The sequence below is a fragment of the Sapajus apella genome, unplaced genomic scaffold (assembly GCF_009761245.1).
Source record: "Sapajus apella isolate SASKATOON/1434 unplaced genomic scaffold, GSC_monkey_1.0 scaffold13, whole genome shotgun sequence".
Classification (NCBI taxonomy): domain Eukaryota; kingdom Metazoa; phylum Chordata; class Mammalia; order Primates; family Cebidae; genus Sapajus; species Sapajus apella.
In genome coordinates, this window is record NW_022436953.1 from 14,299,724 (window position 1) to 14,322,339 (window position 22,616).

The 22,616-nt window shown below is 35.4% G+C and overlaps 1 protein-coding gene across 5 annotated transcripts in view; it reads left to right on the plus strand.

The window, feature by feature from the left end:
• SHOC2 (SHOC2 leucine rich repeat scaffold protein) overlaps positions 1–22,616 on the plus strand; it is an 88,752-nt gene that overhangs the window by 5,647 nt on the left and 60,489 nt on the right. Inside the window, exon 1 of one of the 5 annotated variants that reach the window (XM_032281599.1) lies at positions 17,107–21,203. The exons of the other annotated variants lie outside the window; for them this stretch is intronic. The gene's annotated coding sequence lies outside the window, so the exon portion shown is untranslated. Of the gene's footprint in view, positions 1–17,106; positions 21,204–22,616 lie in introns of those variants that run through there. 5 annotated transcript variants of the gene reach the window in all.

Here is a 22,616-nt window from a genome sequence, read left to right on the forward strand (position 1 = left end):
TTGGTCCCTATGTGAAATGAATCTGAAATATTTTTATAAATTATTTCTGCATGACTATCTTCTGTTTATAGCACTAGGAAGACTTTTTTTATGGGGGAGTTTGAGATGGAGTCTCGCTCTGTCACCCAGACTGGAGTGCAGTGGCATAATCTTGGCTCACTGCAACTTCCACCTCCCAGGTTCAAGTGATTCTCCTGCCTCAGCTTCCCAAGTGGCGGTAATTACAGGTGCGTGCCACCATGCCTGGCTAATTTTTGTATTTTTAGTAGAGATGTGGTTTCACCATGTTGGTCAGGGTGGTCTTGAATCCCTGACCTCATTATCTGCCGCCTTAGCCTCCCAAAGTGTTGAGATTACAGGCGTGAGCCACTGTGCCTGGCAGCACTAGGAAGACTTCTAATGTTTCAATACTTTATTTGCCCTCAATTACTATTTAAAAGCCCTATAATTTTACAGCTGACAAACATAGATCTTTTTTTCTTTTTGTTCTTCTGATATCTTGGAGGTAAAGAAATCGCCTGTTCTGACACATAATTTCTAGAACTTGGAGTTAATTTGATCAGTTAAATTTGAGTTTTCTCAGTTTCCAGTTTTGTGTTATATAACACTTCAGCCTGCTTTCAGTACTTTCTCAGTCTTGCAAATAGTCTTTAACTTTTCAATTTTGTTCTGTAAATATTTCTTACTACAGTTTCACATTCACCAATGTCATGGAACTTCTGCTCTGTGTGTGTCCATGTGTGTCCCAGACTCTGAATACAGAGATAAATATGTTTCCTTCTTTCTGTAAGTTTGGAGTTTGTCGTATGAACTGGACAAGTCAATAGTTAATTGTTAAACAATGTGACACATGCTTTAACAGCAGTATACACTGGCAAACTCAGATGAGTTAAGACTCAGACTGCGTGTACAACTGGCGATGCCTGTTGGAGGATAGGACTGGAACTAACTCTTGAGGAATAAGTAGGATAGAGGAGGGTAGTAAAACCAGAAAGGCCAGATATGTTTGGCTCCACTTGGACAGTTAGAGAAGAATAACAGTTTGGATTCTAGTAATAATAGTAGGTCATATGGTAGACTTTGATTAACGCTTATGTTATTAATAATATTTCTTGTGTTCCCACTTTTATTTGTGCTTTGAACTGCAGACCTGTATTAATGTTGAGGAGCTATTCCAAACTATTATTTAAAACTTTACCTTCAATACCTGTGAAAAGAAAGGGAAAAAATTTTTACCTATGTTATTTTTCATTAATATTTTAATTAAGTACGAGGAGAATATGTCAGCCTAATGTGGGAAATAATACCCAGGCTTAGAACTTGGATACTAATAATGTTTCAAAATCACTTAAATATCTTGTCTCTGCATTTATGTATCATGTTAAGAGTAACATTTATGAACTTTCTTAGCATTCATGGTAAAGTGTGTTTTTTGTTTGTTTGTTTCTGTATAATCATTTAAAATGTACTCCTTTGAGTACACTTTAAAAAACATTTTCCATACTTACTTGACAGTGCCATTCTTCAGGCAAGTCAAACTGTACAGTCAGCTGTTATGTCCTGGAAGAAGGCTTTGTTTGGTCTTGTATGATTTAAAAGTTCCCTGAACTTGAGAATTGAGTAATTTTTCACACAGCATTTTTTTTTCAAGACAGCGTCTTGCTCTGCACCCAGGCAGTGGTGCAGTCACGGGGCTTATTGCAGCCCTGACCTCCCTGGGCTCAAGTGATCCTCCCACCTTAACCTCCCGAGTAACTGGGACTACAGGTGCGTGCCACCATGCCTGGCTAATTTTTCTGTTTTTTTGTAGAGACTAAGTTTTGCTGTGTTGCCCAGGCTGGTCTCAAACCCCTGAGCTCAAACAGTCCACCTGCCTTGTCCTTCCAAGGTGTTGGGATGATAAGTGAGCCACCCTGCCTGACCCTTCATGCAGTTTAATTTAATACTTGTAACAGGGCATAGTGAGTCCCAATTTTGATGTCCCAAACTCCATTCCCTGCAAAGCGCCATAGTTTTCTATGTTAAAACATTTTTATTTGCATTTTTTGATCCTTCTAATTATTTTTATTAAAAAAATTTGAGAAATTTATTTAAATATTCATATTTTAGCTATTGCCTTAAACTTGTTGTTACACCTCATTTATCTTGAGATTACTTATTAGGACACTAAAACTTTCTAGTGTCATCTGCTTGGTTACTACCTCATGTACTCTTTACATGGCTAAACTCTAATCACGCTTCAGGCCTCAATTTTGTGTCCCATCCTGTTGGAGACCTTCTTTTGATCCCTAGTTAGGTTCTTCTCTTTGAAGGTATCCAAGCACTTTTACTTCCTCTTTTATAATATTCACTATTTTTGTAATATGTTTGATGTCTGTCGTTATTGCTAGACTGTAAGCCTCAAGATGAGCATTGAGTATGTCTGTCTTTTATTGTTCCACCAATAAAAAATGTCTAGACCTTGTAGGCTCCAAGTAGAAAATTAGTTTTAGATTAGTAGTCTACAGTCCCAAAACAAACTCAACAGGCCAAAGGAAAATCAAAGAGGTGTCATAATGTTCTTGTTTTGAAACATGCATTTTCTGTTCTTAAAGTCCTTCACGCCTTAATTCAAGCATTTTTATTCTCACATGGTGTACAGTTTTTAAAAGTTTGGTAACCAAATGTAAAAAGGACTGAAATTACTCCTAGAGTTATAAGAGTTGAAAATAAGAGAAGTAAAACAGTCAAAAGGCAGATGTAAGACATTTTGTAAAAACACCAGTTTATAGCGACTTAATGTTATGACAGGCATACCTACAATCTTTCAAGACACTGTTTTATACATAGAATAGTATAAAAAATGATGATCTAGAATTATGAAGAAGAGGTTATTGGAAAGTAGTAAATTTTGTTAAAGACAACATAAGACCATGTAGTTCGAAAAAATGCCATTCAGTATTAAACAATTTAAAACTCACTGTGTTAAGCTTTTCTTACTGGAAAGGTTTGCTTAATGAGGTAAAACATAGTAGGTGCCAGTATTTATTGAACAAAATAAGTTGAAACAATTACTTGAAAGTACTGAGTCAATGCAGTACCGTATAATTTGTAGAGGTAGATTTTATGTTTAACATATGTTTATTTACTTTGCTATGAAATATGTAAAATTGAGTAGCAGCATGGTTTTCTTGATCTGCTTTTAATGAAAACATAACCTGTTGCATTGATAAGACAAAATAGCGTAAGTATTTCAACTCTGATTTTGTTAAAGAGACTAAGCTTCAATTTCTTGCATTTTCTGGTCACCTGGACGGGGAAAATTAGATTGAAAGTCATAGTTCTTTGCTAAAAGTATGTGGTGTCTGACAGATTGGGTGACCTGAAATAGGTTATATTTAATTCAGTTTGGGTTTGTATATATCTGGGATATAGAATTTAAAATTTCACCAGAGCTTTTGTTCTGGTTCAAATTACGTTTTATTTTAATATTGTGATCTCTTGAATTCTATGACTATATGAATAGGTAGGAGAGCTAGTTATTTTGCTCCTAAAACAAATACTGGTTTATCAATCATGTGCTAATTGCAACTCTAGACTCATATAAATGGGATGCTTATATACTAGGCAGCTTAAAATAGTAAGGTTTTATGATTGAATCTTGAAGACATTTATTTCTGTACTTTGGAAGTAGTGATTTGAAATTCTTAATACTAGAAAATGGCCTAGTTTCAGAACACCCACTGAGCAACTGTGGGAACTCAGTATGCTAAATGGCTGGTAGTGCTGCAGTATTTTTTAAATTTTTCCCACCTCCTGTTATGTAATAGCTTATAGTAGTACAACAGAATATGAGTATTTGGGACAAGAACAAAGCATAGAGAAACTGCAAAATGATGTGAGATTGTGTCAGACTTTGTGTTAGGCACCTTAAGATATTCTGATGATATAATGATGGTTAGTGAATGTTTGAAATAAATCAGGCAGTAATGTGTTAGGTTGTAAATAAGGCTAATGAAAATAATTATTTGGGGGCTTGAGAAAAACGACTTTTAAAATAGTCACTTTTTAAAACAGAACAGTCTTTTATCAGGAAAAGTTTGATAACTGATATAAATATTCCTGTTATGCTTTTGTACAATACTTAAAGCTTTTAGTGAAAATAATTTTTATTTAAATATTTCCCCTAGCCAACTGCGGTGGTTCATACCTGTAATCTTAGCACTTTGGGAAGTTGAGATGGGTGGATCACCTGAGGTCAGGATTAGAGAACAGCCTGGGCAACATGGCAAAACCCTGACTCTACTGAAAATACAAAAAGTAGCTGGACTTGGTACATGCTTGCAGTCCTAGCTACTTGGGAGGCTGAGGCAGGAGAATTGCTTGAACTTGGGAGGCAGAGGTTGCAGTGAGCCAAGATCACACCAATGCACTCCAGCCTGGGCAACAAACACTATTTCCCCCAGACTGTTGTGCAACGCAGTCGTTGTAGCATTGTTGCAGCCTATGAGAACCAGATACTGAAATTGATGAGAAAGTATTAAAAAGAAGGAAATTCACTAGTTTATTTACTTTTTTATTCAGGAAAATATGGTTATAAAGGAATTTGATAAAACATACTTTTACCAGCTTATTGTTGAGCCTACGCTAGTTGTAAAAGATAGATTAATATTAAATGTTTTAGTTAAAAGGTTTTATGTTACACAAAAGAATGGACTGAAATTCGCTTTAAAAGTCAGCTGTATGGTAGGCGCAGTGGCTCACACCTGTAATCCCAGGACTTTGGGAGGCTGAGGCAGACGGATCTCTTGAGCTCACGAGTTTGAGACCATTCTGGCCAACATGGTGAAACCCTGTCTCTACCAAAAATACAAAAATTAACAGCGTGTGGTGGCACACATCTGTAATCGCAGCTACTTGGGAGACTGAGGTGGGAGGATGGCTTGAGCCTGGGAGGTGGAGGTTGCAGTGAGCTGAGATCACACCACTGCACTCCAGCCTGGGCAACAGATCCAGACCCTGTCTCAAAAAAATTCAGCTGTATAACTCTTGGAGAGTTAACTCTAAGTAATTCCTTAATGCGTATGAAAAAACTTTCCTGGCTTTTTCTCAATTGGAACTCAGTTATACCTGGTATTTGCATGTGTATATGTGTATGTATGTAAATACATACAATGACCCTGTGGCAAGATCTTCAGGATTTTTGTTTTATTAAAGAAAGCTGAAATTGTTTAATATAAGTGAAGTTTTTTAAATATATTTTGTTATATTCAATTTATTTGAAAATTGATCATCTATAACTAGTAGATTCATGTGGTAAAAATAAAAATTTTTCATTAGCATATCTTATGACCGTTATCCAGTTTTTGTAACTAATTATGCAAGTTGATAATATTTGAGTTGCTTCCAAGAACAACTAAAAATCACTATTGTCAAATAACAGTTTTTATTCCTGGCATTATTTAAATAACATATCACTTGCTACCTGAAAATTACTACATGATTTACATGTTTGTGGTATGGAAATTTTTTCATTTCAAGCTTCTGTAATCTATGTGGGAATCTAATTTTGGGATCTGCTAAAACTGCTGTAATAAAATGCCATAGACCGTGTGGCTTAAACCACGGTATATATTTCTCAGTTCGGAAGGCTGGAAAGCCTAAGATCCAGGTGCCAGCCGATTCTGTTCATGGCAAATGAAGAGTCTCTTACAGATGGTGGTCTTCCTGCTGTATCTGCAGTTGGCAGAAAATGTGAGAGAGCAAGTTCTCTGGTCTCCTCTTACAAGGATGTTAATCCCATTATGAAAACCCCACTCTTGTGACTTCACCTAAACCTAATTACCTTCCAAATGTCCCGTCTTCAAATACCCAGAAGATAGTAGGTAGTACATACCAGTTGAGAATTGTAGGGTTGTGTTTAATGTGTTAAATTAAAAAAATAATATTCCATTATATATATTAAAAAATAGAAGCAAGAGCTACCTTTCAATATTTTGAGTAACTTCTGATGGGAAAAATTCCTATTATCATTAAATTGAGTATGACTGCTTATTATGTTTCTTTTGATCTTAGAAGATTTTTGCTTTGTGATATTTTTTAAAATGTAATACAGAGATAAATGAGATTATATTTTTAAAACTCAAAATATATATGTTCTATTTAAAAAACCAAATGATCAGGATAGTAGATAAATAGTTGAATGTAGAGGTCTTTCTCTGATGTCTCAGAAATGGACCATATAAATGTAAGAAAGGCCAGTTTTATAATCATGGCAACTTACTACTGACTGATTCTTGGATATAAGATACCTTGAGACCATATATTCCTAGTCTTGTTATTGATAGTGCATTTATTTTATTTTTTTCTGACAGTTTCTGATAGTTACAGAGTGAGTGATGGAAAGGATTTATAGTGAAGAAATGTTTGGGTTTATATGTACAAAAACGTAGTAAATTTAATTAACATTTTTAGCTTAAAAGACCTGAAAATCTTTTTTCTTTGAAAATACTATATTGAATATTGTAGTCATCTTAGTGTATATAGCAGTTATATTTTCTCTTTTGCTTTATACTAATAATTAAATAACTAGCCTTTTTTTTTTTTTTTAATTGCCAGTTTGCATAGGAAATGAAAAGTAGATCTTGGGAATGCTTAAGTTGTATATGGCATGTTTGGAGTTCCTTGGCAAGAAAGGCAATTTAAGCAAATATTCACAAGTAAAAATTTTTTTTTTTTTTTGTAATGTTTGTGTGGCATTAAAATTTTTCAGATAATTTTTGGTTAAGATATTTGATGTTTACCATTATGTCTTAGTTATTTTGAGACTATTAAATCCCCTCTTCCCTACCTTGCCTTTTAACTGGGAGACTTTGGTGAAGAATTTTGCCATTTATGCATATGGTGAATTGAAGTGTTATACAAGAGAGCTGTAATCCCAATTATGGTTTATATTGTGGGTTGTGTAAACAGGAATTTTCAGTTCTTTTCTCTAAACTCTTGTTTTCCTAGAGTCTAAATTACGTGTAAAGTCTTTTGCTTTCCCGTAAGAAGTAATGCAGGACTCTTGACGTAGTTCTAATTAAATGAACCAATGTAGAACATTTTATTTTATTTTCATGGACAGCCTTTAGCCTCTGTCCTACCTCAGGTTCACTTTTGCTGCTTAAAGATGTGCTTTTCCATTTCTCTGTAAACAATAACATTCCTTTGAGCATGTTAATTTTGGGTGTTTTCTTATTCTTTGAACCAATATTTTGGTCTTCTAATTTTGAAAGTTCCTTTTTAAATTCTTAAACTGCCAAATTATATAGCTTTACATGATTTAGGTAGGAGAGCTCTTTATTTAAAAGAATAAGAAGCCTTTACATTTTAATAAATAATACAGTTGAAATCTTGTCATTTTTAGGTATTCATGTCAAAATTTGAGCGACCTGGAGTTAACTTTAAGTAGGTGATAGGGGAACTCCATGCATGAGGTAAAACCTCGTTTATTGTTTATTTATCATGCTAGCCAGTGTTTATTGAGCATTTATTGTGTGCTCAATAAAAGGTTCATAATATTTTTTATGTTTTAGAGTACTTTATAGAGTAAAATTGCTTCTTTATGTAATAAGCATGCTGTCTAGAATGGCAGATAAAGCCAAATTAACACGTATTTATTGTTTTTTAAATAAATATAAGTGTTACATATGCTAAGTATTGTCCTAAGTACTAGAATACAACTGTGAAAAAGACAGTAGTGTTCCTATTTCCCATTACCTTTAAATGAGAGAGACAGACAACTAACCTGCCAAGTCTAATAATAGTATGATAGGTGTTCTGTTAGGGGGAGTTTTAAGTGGGAATACAGAGGAGGTGGTATGCAGAAAGGCTTTTAAATAATTGGGAAAAGCCTTCCCAGACCTCTGAGCTGAGGTCTGAAGAGTAAGTAGGAGTTAGCTCAGTGAAGAATTGTAAATCTTTGTTTCTGGCGGAAGAAAATAGCTTGTGTAAGTCCGAGACACAGGAGATAGAAGACTCTTCCATGGACTGTGAAAGAAGTTGATGTGACCATAGTGCGAGATGGGAAATAGTAAGAGTTGTGACAAAAGTAAGCAGGGGCCAGATCTTCAACACATGGTAATTACTATGAAGAAATTTGGGTTTAATCCTGAGGACCTCCCTCAGTTCTTTTAATTGGACATTAACCTGATTAGATTTGAGTGTTTGAAAGAACACATGCAACAGTGATTAGGTTAAGAACAGGTTGGGGAAGTGAATATGGTGAGACCAGTTAGAAGACTATGTAGAAGAGAGAATTTGATACACCTTGTAGCAGGGTAATGACAGAGTGAAGAGAAGCCAATGGAGTTGAGAAATTGGTGAGACTATTTAGAAGAGAGAATTTGAGGCCGGGCACGGTGGCTCAGGCCTGTAATCCCAGCACTGTGGGAGGCCGAGGTGGGTGGATCACGAGGTCAAGAGATCGAGACCATCCTGGTCAACATGGTGAAACCCCGTCTCTACTAAAAATACAAAAAATTAGCTGGGCATGGTGGCGCGTGCCTGTGATCCCAGCGACTCAGGAGGCTGAGGCAGGAGAATTGCCTGAACCCGGGAGGCGGAGGTTGCGGTGAGCCGAGATCGCGCCATTGCACTCCAGCCTAGGTAACAAGAGCGAAACTCCGTCTCAAAAAAAAAAAAAAAAAAAAAAAAGAGAATTTGATATACCTTGTAGCAGGGTAATGGCAGTGACAATGAAGAGAAGGCAATGGAGTTGAGAAATTTGGGGAGATAAATTGATAGGATTTGGTGATTATCAGAATGTAAAAATTGAAGGGGAGAGAGAAGTCAGGATGACACCTGGATTCCTGGCCCCCTTTCACCTTTTTTGGTTGATACCTGCTTAGATGTTACCTTTTTTAAGAAGCCTTTCCTGATTCCCCTAACCTCCAAGGCTAATTCAAGTGCCTTCCCTTTGTGCTTCAACAGCACATACTCGATTTTTTTCTTGCTTTACTCACTTGTGTATAAGCTTTCAGGCAAATACTGTGCTTTATTGTATGCTTTGCACCTTGCAAAGTACAAGGTATACTAAATGCATGACACTTAGTATAAATGTTGACCAAATGAAAATATACTTTTTATATTTGTAAAAATTTAAATATTTATAATTGGAGAAAATTGGTTTTCTGAACTGCTAATATTTAAAAACTTGTTTTACAACTTCAGAGTGAGTCATATCACTCCGTGTACTTCTGAATGTCATTTGTAAAAACAGTTTATATTGTAATTCTGGCTGGAAGTAGTAGATATTAAGTTTTTTATGGGTAATTCTAGACTAAATGATCTCTGATTATTGTATTGACCTCATCTTGTGTTATGCTCTCAGGTTTTCTTCATAGGTAAAGTCTTAATTGGCTTTATCCTTTATCAGTTTAAAAGTAAACATAACTATCAGTGTTACATATATTTTGTTTCAAAATGAAAGTAGTTTTCTTCCTAATTATGAAAGGAGTGATTGCTCATTGTATATATTTAAAAGATACACATACAGAGATAAAAAGTGAAAATCACCTGTAATTGAAGGATAGCACTGATAGCATTTTATGGATGTTCTTCTAGACTTTAAAAGTTTTATATATATTTATGATTATTTATATATCATTCAGTTAAAAAGAAAAACAGGAAATATTTACGTTTGTACAAGACAAGGTATTTTAATATAATTCACACTAAGAATCTTAATAGCCTGTATGTAACCAAATAAACCAATAGAACTGGGATACTACACTTAAATTCTTACAGGAGACCAGGCAGGTAACATAAATGAGTGAACCCAGTAAGGGAAATGTGTGAGGTGGTTGAATTGGAGAGCACTTGGAGAGGGCAGCTTCTTTTTTATTTAATTTTTTTTATTGTACTTTAAGTTCTGGGGTACATGTGCAAATCATGTAGGATTGTTACATAGGTATACATACACATGTCATGGTGGTTTGCTGCATCCATTCCCATATCCTCTACATTAGGTATTTCTCCTAATGTTATCCCTCCTCAATCTCCCCACCCCGTTATCCCTCTCCTACACCCCCCATTCCCCATCAAGCCCTGGTGTGTGATGTTCCCCTCCTTGTGTCTATGTGTTCTCATTGTTCAGCACCCACTTAGGAGTAAGAACATTCAGTGTTTGGTTTTCTGTTCTTGTGTCAGTTTGCTGAGAATGATGGTTTCCAGCTTCATCCATGTCCATGCAAAGGACATGAACTCATCCTTTTTTTATGGCTGCGTAGTATTCCATGGTGTATATGTGCTAAATTTTCTTTAACCAGTCTATCACTGATGGGCATTTGGGTTGGTTCCAAGTCTTTGCTATTGTAAACAGTGCCGCAGTGAACATATGTGTGCATGTGTCTTTTAATAGAACGATTTATAATCCTTTGGGTATATACCCAGTAATGGGATTGCTGGGTCAAATGGAATTTCTATTTCTAGATCCTTGAGGAATTGCGACACTGTCTTCCACAATAGTTGAACTAATTTACACTCCCACCAACAGTGTAAAAGCCTTCCTTTTCTCCATATTCTCTCCAGCACCTGTTGTCTCCAGATTTTTTAATGATTGCCATTCTAACTGGCTTGAGATGGTATCTCAGTGTGGTTTTGATTTGCATTTCTCCAATGACCAGTGATGATGAGGCTTTTTTCATATGCTTGTTGGCTGCATAAATGTCTTCTTTTGAAAAGTGTCTGTTCATATCCTTTGCCCACTTTTTGTTGGGGTTGTTTGTTTTTTTCTTGTAAATTTGTTTAAGTTCTTTATAGATTCTGGATATTAGCCCTTTGTCAGATGGGTAGATTGCAGAAATTTTTTCTCATTCTGTTGGTTGCCGGTTCACTCTAATGATGGTTTGTTTTGCTGCGCAGAAGCTCTTAAGTTTAATTAGATCCCATTTGTCTATTTTGGCTTTTGTTGCCATTGCTTTTGGTGTTTTAGTCATGAAGTCCTTGCCCATGCCTATGTCCTGAATGCTATTGCCTGTGTTTTCTTCTATGGTTTTTTTATGGTGTTAGGTCTTATGTTTAAATCATTAATCCATTTGGAATTAATTTTTGTATAAGGTGTAAGGAGGGGGTCCAGTTTCAGCTTTCTGCACATTGCTAGCCAGTTTTCCCAACACCATTTATTAAATAGGGAACCCTTTCCCCATTGCTTGTTTTTGTCAGGTTTGTCCAAGATCAGAGGGTTGTAGATGTGTGGAGTTACTTCCAACGCCTCTGTTTTGTTCCATTGGTCTGTATCTCTATTTTGGTACCAGTACCATGCTGTTTTGATTACTGTAGCCTTATAGTATAGTTTGAAGTCAGGTAGTGTGATGCCTCCAGCTTTGTTGTTGTTGTTTTTCGTTTGTTTGTTTGTTTTTTTGCTGAGGATTTTCTTGGCTATGTGTGCCCTTTTTTGGATCCATACGAGGGTGTTTTTTTCCAGTTCTGTGAAGAAGGTCAATGGTAGCTTGATGGGGATAGCATTAAATCTATAAATTACTTTGGGCAGTATGGCCATTTTCACGATATTGCTTCTTCTTAACCATGCGCATGGGATGTTTTTCCATCTGTTTGTATCATCTCTTATTTCCTTGAGAAATGGTTTGTAGTTCTTCTTGAAAAGCCTTTTCCTAATTGAATACCTTTTATTTCTTTTTCTTGCCTGATTGCTCTGGCCAGAACTCCCAATACTATGTTGAACAGGAGTGGTGAGAGGGGGCACCCTTGTCTTGTGCCGCTTTTCAGAGGGAATGCTTCCAGTTTTTGCCCATTCAGTGTAATATTGGCTATGGGTTTGTTGTAAATAGCTTTTATTATTTTGAGATATCTTCCATCGATACCTAGTTGATTGAGAGTTTTTAGCATGAAGGGCTGCTAAATTTTGTCAAAGGCCTTCTCTGCATCTATTGAGATAATCATGTGGTTTCTGTCATTGGTTCTGTTCATGTGATGGATTACGTTTATGGATTTGTGTATGTTAAACCACCCTTGCATCCCAGGGATAAAGCTGACTTGATCGTGATGGATAAGCTTTTTGATGTGCTGTTGGATTCAGTTTGCCAGTATTTTATTAAGAACCTTTGCATCAATGTTTATCATGGATATTGGCCTGAAATTTTCTTTTTCAGTTGTGTCTCTGCCAGGTTTTGTAATCAAGATGATGTTGGTCTCATAAAATGAGTTAGGGAGGATTCCCTCTTTTTGTATCATTTGGAATAGGTTCAGAAGGAATGGCACCAGCTCCTCTTTGTACCTCTGGGAGAATTTTACTGTGAACCCACCTGGTCCTGGACTTATTTTGGTTGGTAGGCTATTATCTGCTGCCTCAACTTCAGACCTTGTTACTGGTCTATTCAGGGATTCAACTTCCTCCTGGTTTAGTCTTGGGAGGGTGTAAGTGTCCAGGAATTGATCCATTTCTTCTCAATTTACTGGATTAAGTGCATAGAGGTGTTTGTAGTCATCTCTGATGGTAGTTTGTATTAATTGGTGGTGATATCCCCTTTATCATTTTTTATCGCATTTATTCGATTCTTCCTCTCACTTTTTTATTAGTGTGGCTAGCGGTCTGTCTGTTTTGTTGATCTTTTCAAAATACCAACTCCTGGATTTATTGATTTTTTTTTTTTTTTTTGAAGGGTTTTTTGTGTCTCTATCTCCTTCAGTTCTGCTTTAATCTTAGTTATTTCTTGTCTTCTGCTAACTTTTGAATTTGTTTGATCTGGGTCTTCTAGTTCTTTTAATTGTGATATTAGGGTGTCGATTTTACATCTTTCCTCGCTTCTCATGTGGGCATTTAGTGCTATAAATTTCCCTCTAGAAACTGCTTTAAATGTGTCCCAGAGATTCTGGTACGTTGTGTCTTTGCTCTCATTGGTTTCAAAGAACATCTTTATTTCTGCCTTCATTTCATTATTTATCCAGTAGTCATTCAGGAGCAGGTAGTTCAATTTCCATATACACAGCTAGCGCTCGACTTACGACCACGATTGGTTCCGACAGACCGGTCGTAACACGATTTGGTCATAAGTTGAGTAGGCTGTATGTACAGTACTGTGAAATGATGTTATAAAAACTTTAAGTCATATTTTATCATAATTTTCTTTCATTATTGTTATATATCATAATTTTCTTTGTTCATTTTATGCCACTTGTATCATCTCTACACCGTTTTGTTTCTTATTTTTACATTCGTCAGGTTTAAGTAAAACACTGCATTACCAGTACAACTGGTTTAATATTTGCAAAACATACAAAATTACAAAATACAGGTGCATACAAAAATACAAAATACAGGTGTAAAAAATACCATAGGAAACATTTTCCCAATTGCAAAACATATCAAAATATATAAACATGTACGAAACATTTTATTGGCCGCTGGTGCTTGGCTGCGGATCATTGATGTCGTCATCTGAGGCAGCAGTTGGGGTTACCGGAGTTGGTTTTTTCATAAACATGGTGAGCTTTGTCTGAAATGTATGTTTCTTTTTTTCTTCATAAATTTCACGATACGGACGAAACACATCGTGCGCCATCCGTTCAATCCTTGCAAATTGTTCGATGTTTGGGTCCATTGCTTCGAAATGTATAAGAAGTTTATTGGGAGAGACTTGATGAAAAACATCCAAGACACAAAACACAAATTGCTGTACCGAGTCTGGGATAACAGTTGAAATGGTGCACGCAGAGATGGTAGTGCTGCCGGAAGCTGGTCCGCACTGTTGTATGCCCAGCTGGGCAACGTTTGCGCTGCCAGATGCGGAGCAGTCATGGCTAGCGATTGTGGTCGTAAAGTCGAATGGTCGTAAGTTGCATGGGTCGTAAGTCGATCAATACCTGTAGTTGTGCTGTTTTGAGTGAGTTTCTTAACCCTGAATTCTACTTTGATTGCACTGTGGTCTGAGAGTCTGTTGGTCATGATTGCCATTTTTTGCATTTGCTGAGGAGTGATTTACTTCCAATTATGTGGTCAGTTTTAGAGTAAGTGCAGTGTGGTGCTGAGAAGAATGTATATTCTGTGGATTTGGGTGGAGAGTTCTGTAGATGTCTATTAGGTCCGCTTGGTCCAGATCTGAGTTCAAGTCCTGGATATCCTTGTTAATTTTCTGTCTTGTTGATTTGTCCAATGTGGACAGTGGAGTACAGCGTCTTTTCAATGCCAGTTGATTTTTGTCATTAGGAAATACAGAGCTGGGCACAGTGGCATACACATGTAGTCTGGAGGCTGAGGTGGGAGGATCTCTTGAGCCCAGGAATTCAAGGCTGCAGTGCACACTGATCATACCTGTGTAGAGCCACTGCACTCCAACCTAGACAATGTAGTAAGACCCTGTCTCTAAACACCAAACAAACAAAAGAAATGTGGATCCAGTCCAGTGATGCCCATATCTTTTGACTTTTTTAAATGAGAAGTTTGGATTTTTATGTGAGGCTCCCAAAGATTAAATTCTGGCAAATTAGAAAGGCTGTAGTGTGTGTTAAGCACAATGTAGCTTTTACCCATATTTTGTATGAATACTACAGACAGTGGAGAAATGGAAAGATTTACACACTCTTACTAATATTATATAGATTAAAAATAATATATCCTTTTTTATACATCAGATTGATGAGAATGATCACTAATTTGTAAGGTTGGGAGAGTATAAATTGATGCAGGCTCTTTGGAAGAAGGCAGTTTGGAACTACATACAAAAATTTAAAACACATACTAGTTTTGACCTAATAGTTCTACTTTCAGCAATCTGCCTTACAGAAGTATTAGTCCCTGTGGGTGAAGATTTATGTTCAGTGAAGCATTATATATATATTGGTGAAAATAAGGTTAAAAAATGTAAAGGAAAATAGAAACAACCTAAATATCAGTTGATAATAGGAATGATTAAATTATATAGCCATATCACAAATCATAGTCAATGAAAAGATGAAATATATCTGCATTCCTGTGTGGAGTCTAGAATTTACTATTTGTTATTTATGTACAAAAATTATATTTTATATGCATAAAGTTATGCTGTCATTTTTAATATCTGTATATTGCATAGTGCCATAATTTAGTCTATTAATGTACATTATTTCCAATGTTGTGCTATTCGTATGCACATTGCAGTGAACACTCCCTTTACATATGTCCTTGCAGTGTTGTCTCCTAAGATATGTTTCTTTTATATTTTATATGGTGACAACATTACATATCTGAACTCTGTATAGCTTGGGGACATACCTTTACTGAGAATTTGCTGTTTGTATGACCCTGGAATTGAGTAAAGGTACCTTAGGCATGGTAGACAGAGAACTAACCAGAAAAGTGGCACTGCGTTCAGTTAGCCTGGATTCCTTAAGATTTTTTAAGGTAATTTAAGTAGTTTTTGTCTAGTCCATACATGCATGTGGTATAAAATTCAAAACATATAGAAAGGTAAAGTAAACCTTTCTCCCACTCTGAAACCTCTTCTGTTTAATTTCTGTTCCTGGGAAACTACTATGAGTTTATTCATCCTTCTGCAGATATTTTATGCATATATATTTATTTTATACACATATAAGTATATATTTAAAAGTTTTTTTTATAAATGGTAGCATATATGCTATTCAGCAGTTCACTTTTTCTCATTTAACTCTAATAATATCTAACACTTACATGATGCTTTGTTCTAGGCCCTGTTCTAGCACGTGTTTTTGTATTGATTATTAATCTTCATCACAAGTATGAGAAGTAGGTAAATATTATTCCCTTATCATAGATGAAGAAATTGAGGCACAAACTTTAAATAACATGCTAGTAAGTTGTCAGCTAGAAGGTGAACTACAGCCTTCGGCATTCTGGCTACAGCCTTCAGCAGTCTGGCTACAGAGTCTTTTCTATTATCCCATATGCTATACTGACTCAATTGTTGCCCCATTCTTTTTAATAACTATGTTAATTTATCTAAAGGTCCTGGTTGGTGGACATTTAGGTGTTTCCACACATTGCTGTTACAAATGATGCTAGTGTGAATATCCTTGTGCTTATAAATGCCTGTGTCATTTGAATATGTAAATCTGTTTCATTTTCCTTTTTTTTGGTGGGGGACAGAGTCTCACTCTTGCCCAGGCTGGAGTGCAATGACATGATCTCAACTCACCACAGCCTACATTTTCTGGGTTCAGGCGATTCTCCTGCCTCAGCCTCCCAAGTAGCTGGGACTACAGGTGCATGCCACCAAGCCTGGCTAATTTTTGTATTTTTAGTAGAGATGAGGTTTTGCTTAGTTGGCCAGGCTGATCTTGAACTCCTTACCTTGTGATCCACCTGCCTCAGCCTCCCAAAGTGCTGGGGTTACAGACGTGTGCCACTGTGCCTGGCCTTCTCTCATTTTCATCCATCCAAATTTGGGGGTTAGAAGAGTCTTGTGTTCATATAGTTACATTCTATTTTGAGACCTAATCTGAGACTTAAATAAATGAATGTATTTAGCTCATTTATATTTATTATAGCATTATGATTATAGCCTCATCTTTTATACCTAATGGACTAGGAGATAAGATCTGTTAACAATTGAAATACACTTAAAGACGTAAAGCAGTACAGTATAAAGATGTTAGCATTTCTTAATCTTTTTACTCATGTTTTTGTTGGTTATATAAAAACATTGTCAGGAACTGTAATAATTACACTATATTCTGTAGCCATAGCCATAGTCTTAGATCAATAGTTAGGTGGATTCAGATGCTCAAAGTTTGTTGTTTTGGATAGTTTTTTTCTTTTAGATGGCTGAACTTTATGGAGTATGTTCTTAAAGTTTATGAAAACAATATTCCTTGTGGTTTTGTATATTTAATAATATTTAACTGTTGGTTTTATACTGGAGATAAATACTTGGGTACTCTAGATACTGCTTCACTGATTTGTTTTTTGAGAAGGAATTTCGCTATTGTCTCCCAGGCTGGAGTGCAGTGATGTGATCTCGACACACTGAAACCTCTGCCTCCTGGGTTCAAGCGATTCTCCAGCCTCAGCCTTCCCAGTAGCTGGGATTATAGCCTCCCCTCCCTCACCCTCACCCAGGCCAGCTAATTTTTGTATTTTTTTTTTTTTAGGAGAGACAGGGTTTTACCATGTTAGCCAGGCAGGTCTCAAACTCCTGACCAAAGTAGTGGTATTACAGGCATGAGCCACCGCTCCCCGCCTGCTTCACTGATTTTTAAGCATTGATTCCATCTTCCTTCACATTTTAAGTTAGTGTTTTTTTTTTGTTGTTGTTGTTTTGTTTTTGCCTAGATTCTCAAAGGATTCCTCATTTAAATCTTTGAAAAACAACAATTTTACTATTGCAGTATTTATCGTCATGAGTCTGCGTCAGCTTTTCTTAGGAAGGGGTATGTCCTTTTTTGGGGGGGGGAAGGGGGTCCAATCCTGACTCTGTGTTTCAGTAATGAGGTCTGAAAGCTTCAAATGTTTCCAGGAAGGGACTATTGGGTTTGCTTTTCTGACTGTTATGTAATTTAGAGAACTGAACTGATAGTTTTGAGTTTGGAAGATGCAAGCCATTTCCCTGGCTTGAGCTCTCCCAGCATCCCTCTTTACCTTCACTGTATTTAGTAGCCCTTCTCATATAGTATGGTTAGGGATATGTCCTAGTTTGTTGGAGATGTGGTTTGTGTTTCTGTTTCGCACTCTCCTCTCCTAGTTGTTTTCAGATATTTTTAAGAGGAATAGGGGACCATACAATCTTTATCCTGCCATTTCAAATCAGAAATACCAAGAGTTATAGGTCAGTCCAGTTTTGTTAGAATTAAGATAACTTTACTGGAAGGAATAAAATACGTGCTGATGTTTTCTGAAAGCCGAAAATAGTTCATTTTTAGAGGCTCTTTTGGATAAATTTTTTTTTTTATTAAACAAAATCACAATATAACATATAAGTTTGATTATATCAGTTTGTAGTTATGAAGTCTTATGCATTAGAAAACATTAAGAATGAGACTAGTAAATCTAGAATTAAGAATTAAGCATGAGACTAGAGACTAATGTTAAAGACTAAAAACTAAAGTTAGGGATTCGTTTTAGAGTGCTCATCAGTTCTTCAGTTTGCCTTAGATGAAGATTCTTCTTTCAACTGAATCTGATAAACTTTCATGTACTAAATTCTGCTTCTAGAATATTTTTAAGTCCTTTGGCTTAATGAATGTTAGTTCTGGAATAATCTGGTATTCTGAATGGCATCTTGTTTTTCAAGGGAAATGTCCATCTATTTTCCTCACTTAATTGGCACTATATTATTGGAAGAAATTTCTCTTTTAAATATTAGAATGATAAAATACCTATATGATAAAATACCTATATGTTAAAAGAAATATGTTTGAAAAATTTTGATAGCTGTTGGGCAAGCCTCCTTCTGTTCTTATTTTTTAACATATTCTTATATTCATTTGACTGAGTTTCATTTTACCTGTGGCACCTGAGAGAAGCTAAGTATTTTTTCCATCCCATTTCTTTTATGTGACTATGTATTACTTTCTTAGTCTCAAATACGAAAGCACATCTAGCAGCCTCATGGAAAATTTTAATGCTTGGTAGATTATTGGAGCTTTCAGTTTTTAGCCTTTGTTACTGTAGTTCTTGATCATTCCAGTATTTTTTAAATCTTACTTACTTTTCTAATAAATTATAATAAAATTTGATCAGTGTTTTGTCTGATAATAGTGCCTGTGTTTACTACAAAGTAAGTAATTGTACTTTGAGCAGTTGAAACACTTTGAGATATTGATAGATATTCCCCAAAAGGGTTTTTTGATCCAAATAAATTTGGAATAGCTTGTATGTAACAAAATAATTACTTTGTGAAGAATGTATAGAACACTAGTAATTTCTGCTATAAAGAAAGAATATAATTACATTGGAAACACATCTCAAACCTATTTGATAATGAACTAAGTTGTAGAAATACATTTTGGGAAATGCTGAGAATATATTATAGAATATTTTCAGATCAGTGTATTGTTAGGGTATTCCAAAACATGTATTTGCATGGCATTTGCTTTTTAATAGGGATAAATGATAATTGCTGTCCCAGGATGTAAATATAATCAGAACATTTAATTATGGTGGTATGTTTTCTATAAATCTGAGAGGTTTTTGACATGGAAATTTTGTTACAATTGATTTTCCAGACTAAAAGTAATTCTTCAGTGCCTCCTATTGATCTTTGGAACTTCCTTCTGTTAAGTTTTAGCTGGAGGAATTTTAGAAATCCTGTGGCCCTCCTGACTTACTTTTCAGATGTAAAAACTGAGGCCTAGAAATGTAACTTTTGCCTAAGTCACATTGGAACCAAAACCCACAACTCCAGATTTTTTTTTTTAACTGCCTTAAAATTTTTATTTTATTTAATTTTAATTTAATTTAATTTTTTTGAGACAGGGTCTCATTGTGTCACCTAGGGTGGAGTGCAGTGGCACAATCATGTCTCACTGTAGCCCCTATCTCTCGGGCTCAAGCCATTCTCTTACCTTAGCCTCCTGAGTAGCTGGGACTATAAGCACGTGCCACCATGCCTGGCTAATTTTTCTAAATGTATTTTGTAAATAGGGTTTCCCTATGTTGCCCAGGTTGGTCTCGAACTTCTAGCCTCAAGCAATCCTCCTACCTTGGCTTCCCAAAGTTCTGGGATTACTTTTGAGCACCTTACTTTTGAGATGGAAAGCTAGGTGGTATCTCCACTTAACATGAGAATTGAGATATCAGATCATCTTTGAGGTATGTCAAATTGAATATATATACAACTCAAGTTTCTAGACATCTAGTTTCCCCCTCATTTCTCAGAATCACTATTTTTCTCCTAGCCAAGAGAAAAAATAGTTTTAAAATAAGCATGTACCCTTACCAGTATTACTACTAAGGATAATCAGTGCTAGTTTTTAAGAATTGGTGCACAGGCCAAGGATGGATGAGTCAGATTTTTTTTCTCAGTTGAGCTATATCATCCCTTCCTAGTAGTCAGTTATGGAAATATTTATCCTACTATTAATGAAAAAATGGGCTTAGATGACTATGAAGTTAATCTCTAAGGCCCTGACTTTAAATTTATAGAATATATATATATTTTTAACATACTTTTCAGAAAGATAACAGCTGAAAGTAATTGGCCTCTTGGTTATATGAATTATGTATTTAGACGTAATGTATTATTGGAAGAAATTTCTTTTTAAATACCAGAATGATAAAAATTATTAGGGCTTTCTGTAGAATCAGGACTGAAATGATAGGAGAAAATAATTTTTTTGAGATAGACATTTGGAATTTTTGTATTTTGTTGGCCACTCATTTTGTTCAGTTTCCTAAGACTAGAAAGCAATCCTGCCTTTCCTAATTTTGTTTCATCAAAGTTTTTTGGGGTTTATGTGTCTAATCTTTACATTAATTGTAGTGTATGTTCTTCTGTTTCTTTTTCTGTGCCCCTTCCACAGATGTGCAACTTTCACATACTTTTATTTTTTTTTCGTAGAAAAAAGCAAATGAATCATTATTAGGAAGAAGGCACATCTTTAAGGTTAGGTTCAAAGTCAGCATATGCATGAAAATAGCGTATAATAAAAATGTTCATTCAGAGTTCTCTAAATGCTCAAAGTGTATTAACGTGTGATTTTGCATATATCGCATATGTGAGTTAAATTATTTATAATTTTATATAGAGGTTCTATTAACAAATTATTCAGGGTCATGTTCATTTATGAACATTTCAATTTACTGATTCTTTTTGTTTCTTATCATCTTTATTTACTGTTGATGATTTTATCGGTTCCTTTCTTAGTTATTTAATGGTTTTCTGTTGTCTTTAGATTTTTTCTTGAATACCTTGAGGAACTGTCACCATCCACTCAACCTGGCCCCTTGAATAATTTTTATATATAATATAAAAAGATATAAATTGTGTCCTCAATACAGTAAACTTGGAGAGGGTGTGGAGAAGTTAGAGTTTTTGTATGTGATTGAAATTAAATTTTTATCAGCTTACAACAGTCTATTATAACTACAAGATGACTTATATACATTGCATGGGAAAAAACCCTGTAGTAAATACACAAAAGATAAAGAGAAAGCATCTAACTACCCAAAAAAAAAAAAAAAAAAAAAAAAATCACAAAGGGAGACATTGAGAGAGGATGAAAGAAGTAGAGCAACTACAAGATAGTCAGAAAACAACAAAATGACAATGGTAAGTCTTTATCCACAATTACTTTAAATGTAAATGGATTAGGCCGGGCGCAGTGGCTCACGCCTGTAATCCCAGCACTTTGGGAGGCCGAGGTGGGTGGATCACGAGGTCAAGAGATCGAGACCATCCTGGTCAACACGGTGAAACCCCGTCTCTACTAAAAATACAAAAAATTAGCTGGGCATGGTGGTGTGTGCCTGTAACCCCAGCTACTCAGGAGGCTGAGGCAGGAGATTTGCCTGAACCCAGGAGGCGGAGGTTGCGGTGAGCCGAGATCGCGCCATTGCACTCCAGCCTGGGTAACATGAGTGAAACTCTGTCTCAGAAAAAAAAAAAAAAAAATGTAAATGGATTAAGCTCTCTAATCAAAAGACAGAGTTGTTTAAAAAAAAATTTTTTTTTTTTAACAGATCCTACAGTATGATGCCTACAAGAGATTTATTTTAGCATTAAGGACACACATATACTGAAAATGAAGAAATGGAAAAAGATATTTCTTTTTTTTTTGTTCTTTTTTTGCTCCACAATGCCTTGTTAAACAACTGGAGGAAAAAGATATTTCATACAAATGGTAACCAGAAGAGAATAGGGGTGGCTATAGACTTTAAAGTCAAAAACTGTCACAAGAGACAAAGTCATTATATAATAAGTCAGTTCATCAAGAAGATATAATAATTGTACATATGTATACATCCAGCATCAGAGCACCAAAATACTTTTTATAATGAGAAAATCAAGATTCTAAAGTTTTAACAGATATGATAGGACGAGTAGATAGTAATGCAATAATAAAGACTTTTGTAACCCTCCTTTAGCAATAGATAGATTTTAGCCAGGCAGAAAATAAATAACAGACTTGAACAACATTATAGGCCAAATGGACCTAACAGACATATACAGAGCATTCCATTGAACAGTAGCAGAATATACACTCTTTTTAAGTGCACATAGAACTTAAGATACATTAGATCATAAAACAAATCTTAAGAAATTTAAGAAAATTGAAATTGTAAGTATTTTTGTAAGCATGAGTATGAAACTAGAAATCAATAACAACAGGAGTAAAACTGGAAAATTCACAAATATGTGGAAATTAACACATTCTTGAACAACCAGTAGATCAAAGAAAAAACAAAAGGAACATTGAAGAGGTTATCTTGAGACAAAAGACAGTGGAAACACAACATAACAAAACTTATGTGAAGCAGCAAAAGCAGTTCTAAAGGGGAATTTTTTGGTGATAAATGTTTACATTAAAAAAAGATGTCAAATGAATAACCTAACTATGTGTCTCAAAGGACTAGAGCAAGCTTGTTCAACCTGTGGGCCACATGTGGCCCAGGATGGCTTTGAATATGACCCAGTACAAACTCATAAACCTTCTTAAAACATTATGAGATTTTTTTGCGGTTT